The sequence below is a fragment of the Lactuca saligna genome, chromosome 6 (genome assembly GCF_052625555.1).
Source record: "Lactuca saligna cultivar CGN05327 chromosome 6, ASM5262555v1, whole genome shotgun sequence".
Lineage (NCBI taxonomy): Eukaryota > Viridiplantae > Streptophyta > Magnoliopsida > Asterales > Asteraceae > Lactuca > Lactuca saligna.
The window spans coordinates 64,430,951-64,438,074 of record NC_136422.1 but is presented as its reverse complement, the minus strand read 5'-3'; positions in this window follow the sequence as shown (position 1 = coordinate 64,438,074).

The window sequence follows — 7,124 nt, the reverse complement described above, 5'->3', positions numbered from 1 at the left end:
TACAGATGATCACGGGTAGTGGTGATGGTGTCTACTGATGTTTGGTGGTGATAGGTGGTGGTAAATGGTGGTGGGGGTGACATTTAGGGTGGTGATTATAGTTGGTAGTAGGTGACAGTGGCGAGCGGTGGTGATGGGTGGTGGAGACGGGTGAGGGTAATAGTTGGTGGTGGGTGGGTGGTGGTTGGCAGTAAGGGTGGTGATGGTGTATGGTGGTTTTTATGGTTGATGGGTGGGGTGGTGCTGACGGGTGGTTGTGATGGGTGGTGAAGGTGGGTGGTGGTTAATGGTTATTGGTGGTCGGTGGTTATGGTGGGTGTTGGGTGGAGGTGATGGTGGCAGGTGGTGGTGATGTGTGGTAATGGTCAGTAGTGATTGGTTGTGGTGGTGGTGGTGATGGGTGGTCGAGGCGGGTGGTGGTAATGGTTGTGGTGGTGATAGGTGGTGGGTGGTGGTTGGTGATAATGACAGATGATGGTCATAATGATGGGTAATGTGACATCCCCATTTTCATGGACAGAAAAGACCAATTTTTTTTATGCTTTATAAAAATCAGAGTATCTCTTTTAATAAAAACGTTGCAGAGTTTTTTCCCAGAAAAACATGATAATTTCATTATCAAAGCATTTCCAAAGAAATGTATTTTTATTCATTTTAAACCATTTGGGATGTCATCGTCAATACAGAAACATAAGCATAAATAGAATTTACATTCGTTTACACTAGTGATCTATATCTCCTTAATCTCTCAGTGTAATGTAACTTCACCTCGTCACCTATGATACAAGTAAACTGAGTGGGTCAGGTTGAGAAACCTGGTGAGTACATAGGTTTTTCAACTCACAATAATATAATTTTATGTTTAATCATCAAACAATTAACCCAATTATCCATCCCCATTATCTTCTTTATTCCTAAGTACCTTCCCTAAGGAATTATCATAAGGATCGTCTCCTACATCATATCTACCTTTCATCTCCTTACATCGCTTTTACTTATATGTTTGTTCCTAAGGACTCTCCCTAAGGATCATCGCTTACATCGCATATATAGTATTGATTCAAGGATTACTCCCTCAATACGTGCCTAACAAGGGTTAGGGCATCATCGCATGAATATGTAGTTACAACATCGCGTGAACTCGTAATTCATAGTAAGGGGTTAGAGTATCATCGCATGAATACATTGTTACAACATCGCATGAACTCATAATTCATCACCTACAGGTTATGGGCCTGTTAGTGTTTACACGGGGTTGTCTATTATAGTCCGTGGTCGCCAGCTATACTTTGGTAGATAACTACATCGTCACATTGTCGGTTAAGGTTATGATATCTCCTTTCATCCTACATCACCTATTCATCATCATCTATTTACCTAATTATCATCACCGATCTCTCATCATTTTATTTCATCACACACTAACTATTTCATCTTCCCATCTTTCACCCGCAACATATTTGTAAATATAAAATAAATATACCGTTTAAATATTTTAAAACATGTATAAAATCGTTCATCCAACATAGACAGAAAGTATTCAAATAATATGCACACATAGCACGTAATTTATATAAATATTTCATATCTATGTGTAAGATGAAAGTCACTATGCACTCACTTGAAAAGGTGGTGATTCCGAACTCAGACAGCGCTTCGCTTCTTAAAAATAATTTCCTTCAACGAAACCTAGTATTATTACCACTAGAGTTTAGTCTATTATTCGCCGAGACTAATTAATAGTCTAGCTTTTATTATTATTATTATATAAGCGTTAAACAATACTTATATAACCCATAATAATAGCCCAAGTACTTATTGTAAGTTCTAATAAGGTTACTATAATTAAATAAAAGCTATATTATAAATAGCATAGGCGTAACTCACTTCCAGCGGGTTTATAGAAAACCGGGCTTTGCTTGGAGCAGTGTTCCCAAGCCGACAAGATCTTTTTCTCGAAGCCGTCGAGCACTCCGGGGCTTCCGCCTCGGAGGGTTTCAGGGCTAGAGAGAGGTTCTAGAGAGAGCGAGAGAGAGAAAGAGAGAGAGAGTAAAGAGAAGAAAGAATGGGAAAGGTGTGAAGAAAGTGAGAGTGGGAGAGGTTCTATTTATAGAGTGAAATATGGCTGAACTTGGTGCCACATGTCACCATCTGGTGGCAAGACTTGGGGAGAAAGCAATGGCCAAGATGGTGTCACGTTACCCATTTTCGCACAACACACTTCCGACTTCTAAAATCCGTAACTTTCACATACGAGCTCCATTTTTGACGTTCTTTATATCCACGCGTATGTAAAAATAAGATCTACAACTTTAATTTTGACTCCGTCGGCTAATTCTCGACCGATCTAAATTTAACAGGACGAGAAGATTAGACGGTTAAATAACCGCGAAAAATTCGTAACTCCTTCATACATACTCCATTTTCATCTGTCTTTTTACCGTTGAGTTACTATTAATGAGATCTTCAACTCTCATTTAGGTCGTGTAAGCCAAAAGCTGCTCAAACTAAAATTCGAGTTTCGGGCCGTGCACTACTAAGCCAAATCTTAGAAAAGTCATAACTTCCTCATATGAAGTCATATTTGAGCGTTTTTTTTATCGACGCTCTCAGGTTAACATATTCTATGACTTTTATTTAGATCACTAAGGCTAAAAGTCGCTCTATCATAAATTCACTATTTACGTCTCCCTGGTGCCGTGCCTGTTCCGTCGCGAAACTTCGACGGGTCATAACTTCTTCGTTATAACTTGGATTTCGGCAATCTTTTTATGTACAAAACCCTTGAGACATATTCTACAACTTGGTTAAGATTATTTATTCTAAATAATCTTTTGTCGAAAAGTCATTTTCGACCCCTATTATCTCTAAATTGACTATCCCAGGTCTATACGTGTTACAATTATCTCCCCCTTAGGATGATTACGTCCCATGATCATCAACGAAACATTGCTCACACAATGACTCCATACGTTATCTCTTCATCTTAAGTAATAACTGTAACTTTCACATTTCTTCGAACGAGTATCTAACTCTAAGACTTCCTGACTGCAGGCGGTGCCCGATCTTGGACCCGCTCTCGATCTCATGTTAGATTTCCAATCATAATCTTTATGTCGCAATCTTGACCTTTATTGGATACTCTTTCTTTAACAAACTTGAGATAAGTTTCTTCCTTCGATTATCATAATAAACCGACGGGTCATGTTCTACTGACCTCTCATTGTATGATGCATTGCTTGGATGCAGGTCTTTTAGAGTCAAATTCCAGAACAGACTATACCTTCCTTCATGTTCAAATCACATCTTAAAAGGTAGCGTTTCTAGCTACAAGAAACTATCGCGATACCTCTACCGACCGCTTTGATTATCTTTTATTTCAATCTTCCGACTTAAGTCAGCTGCTACATCAAACTTGGTTCTCTGAACCACGTAACATACTCATCGTAGTCAGACTCAATTAGATATTATACTAGGGTCAGAATAACAATCATCTTCTTAGTCATTACCGAAAAAATGGTAACAACATAGTTGAATAAAACGAAATCAATCACTAGCTTCTTGGAAACCTTGTGACTTTCCCTGATCCAAGCGTGAGTCCTGTGCTTCCGGTAGTATATGCATCTACTAGCTTTCACACCTAATCATACTCATCCCAAGTAATGTCTCGTAGTTTTTCAATTAGCCATAAAAAAATCATATAAAAATTTGACACATCAGATAACAAAATAAAGGTTTTATATTATTCCTTGAAACGATTACATAGGTGTTCAAATTCAACCTATACTATTCCTCTAATAGGCTACACCTCCTGATACTATCCGCATGGCTTGTTCATAACTTGATCCTTAAATATCCATCCTCACTCCTGATTCCTTGCATTGCCATCTACTTCTTCATGGATAATTTGGAATGCTCTTATTTTTGGCTTTAGCGGTGCATTTTGCCTTGCAGCTTCGTTCTTCTCTGGACAGTTCTTCGAAATATGCCCATCATTTCCACATTTGTAGCACTTCTTGTTGTCGAATGTACAATCTATGGAATAGTGACCGGTCCTACGACACTTATAACACATCACTTCTCCATCGCATCTTCCGAAGTGCGTCTTCTTGCACTTCTCACACCATCTTGCTTCACCTCCTCCTCCTCCAGACTTCGGGAATTTTCTCTCCTTGTTGGACCTTGAAGATCCTTCATCCTTCCTTTTCTCACCAACTTCATCTCTCTCCAGACCCTTCTCTCTTATCTGGGTCTCCACATTCTTAGCAGCCCAAATGGCGGCTTTCAGAGTGGTTGCTTGCTTGACCATAGGACCAAAGTCCGTTGGTAATCCGTGGGCAAAATTTTTGACCTTGGAGAGCTCAGTTGGAACTATATAAGGAACGAGCTTCATCTTCTTTGTAAAACTTGCAGCATACTCTGTGACACTCATCCTCCCCTTCTTCAGATTTTTGAATTCATTGTTGATCTCCAGAAGATCCTGCTCAGAGCAGTACTGCATCTTTAATTGCACTAGGAAATCTTTCCACGACATCTTGCTTTCTTCTCCCTTGGGCATCGTGTTAGATAGTAGCTTCCACCATCTCAGCACTCCAGCCTTTAACAGAAGGACCGCAAGGGTAGTCTTTTTTTTTGTTGCTACACTCGAAACTCTCAAACATTGTCTCCATCCCGGAGATCCAATCCATAACTTCCACCATTGATGGGCTTCGAGAAAGATTTGGAGGTTTGGATGCCATGAAATCCTTGTACTTACATCCATGTTTGTCATTTCCTCCATCCTGATTGTTTCAGCTAACTATCAGTGGGTTGTCTTGACCAACCGTCCCACTATAGTTCCCTCCTTCTGACTGCCCATCATTTAGCTCGGGCTATTCAATAGGCATCGTAAGTTCCTCTCGATTTTGTTGAAGTAAACGCCTTATTTCCTCCATTTGACGATCCAACATCATTTGGATCATCGCTTGTACCCCAACCATGGTGATTTGCTCAGGTGCGGTTACTACAATATGTATTTGTTCAATCACCGAGGGTTGTTGATTCCTATTTCCATTCGCGTTCCTGACTCCACTTCGGTTTCTTGTCATTTCAATCTATACACCAAATCATACGGTCGGTGTGTAATGATGAGAATTAAGATAGGAAAGATTTTATCTATGATTGACGTATAATCCCCTTATCTCTCTGAAAAGTTATATGTCAGTTCTAATATTGTAATTCAACGTTTAGAAACCTGAACACATAAAGTTCTAGATCCGGTCGGCAATAGACCATAGATTCGAACAAACAACAACATATCAGGTACAAAGCATTTAGCACATAAAAGCATTTTTAGGCACAACTCCTAAAATAAGCTAGTGCTCACATTTCACAGTCATTGCTTAGCATCCTAAGTTTAAGTCTAAAAATCCTACAAATTCCTAGTTCGCTTAAACTAATGCTCTGATACCAACTGTGACATCCCCATTTTCATGGCAAGAAAAGACCGATTTTGTTTATTCTTTATGAAAATCAGAGTATCTCTTTTAATAAAAACATGATAACTTCATTATCAAAGCATTTCTGAAGAAATGTATTTTTATTCATTTTAAAATATTTGGGATGTCATCATCAATACAGAAACATAAGCATAAATAGAACTTAAATTCATTTACACTAGTGATCTATATCTCCTTAATCTCTTAGTGTAATGTAACTTCACCTCGTCACCTGTGATACAAGTAAATTGAGTGGGTCAGGTTGAGAAACCTGGTGTGTAAATAGGGGTTTCAACCCACAATAATATAATTATTATGTTTAATCATCAAACAATTAACCCAATTACCCATCCCCATTATCTTCTTTATTCCTAAGTACCTTCCCTAAGGATTTATCCTAAGGATCATCTCCTACATCATATCTACCTCTCATCTCCTTACATCACATTTCCTTATATGTTTGTTCCCAAGGATTCTCCCTAAGGATCATTGGCTACATCGCATAGACAGTATTGATTCAGGGATTACTCCCTCAATACGTGCCCAACAAGGTTTAGGGCATCATCGCATGAATACTTAGTTACAACATTGCCTGAACTCGTAATGCATAGTAAGGGGTTAGAGTATCATCGCATGAATACGTAGTTACAACATCACCTGAACTCGTAATTCACCACCTACAGGTTATGGGCTTGTTAGTGTTTCCACAGGGTTGTCTAGAATAGTTTGTGGTCTCCATCTATACTCTGGTAGATGACTACATCGCCACATTGCCGGTTAAGGTTATAGGATCTCCTTTCATCCTACATCACCTATTCATTATCATCATCTATTTACATAATTATCATCACCTTTCTACCATCACCTATCTCTCATCATTTTATTTCATCACTCACTAACGATTTCATCTACCCATGTTCTATCTGCAACATATTTGTAGATATAAAACAAATATACCCTTTAAATCTTTTAAAACATGTATAAAATCGTTCTTCCAGCATAGACAACAAGTATTCAAATAATATTCACACATAGCATGTAATTTATATAAAATACTTCATATCTATGTGTAAGATGAAAGTAAGTATGCACTTACTTGAAAAGGTGGTGATTCCGAACTCAGACAGTGCTTCACTTCCTAAAAATAATTTCTTTCGACGAAACCTACTATTATTACCACTAGAGTTTAGACTATTATTCGCCGAGACTAATTAATAGTCTAGCTATTATTACTATTATATAAGCGTTAAACAATACTTATATAACCCATAATAATAGCCCAAGTACTTATTATAAGTTCATAATAACGTTACAATAATTAAATAAACGCTATATTAAAAATAGCATAGGTGTAGCTCACTTACAACGGGTTTTATAGAAAACTAGGATTTTCATGGAGCAGTGTTTCCGAGCCAAAAATCTCTTTTTCTCTGAGCCATCGAGCACTCCGGGGCTTCCGCCTCGTGCTAGGGAGGTTCCCTAGGCTTTTCGGGGGGTTTCGGGGCTAGAGAGAGGTTCTAGAGAAAGAGAAAGAGAGTAAAGAGAAAAAAGAATAGGAAAGATGTGAAGAAAATAAGGGTGGGAGAGGTTCTATTTGTAGGGTGAAATATGACTGAACTTGGTGCCACATGTCACCATCTGGTGGCA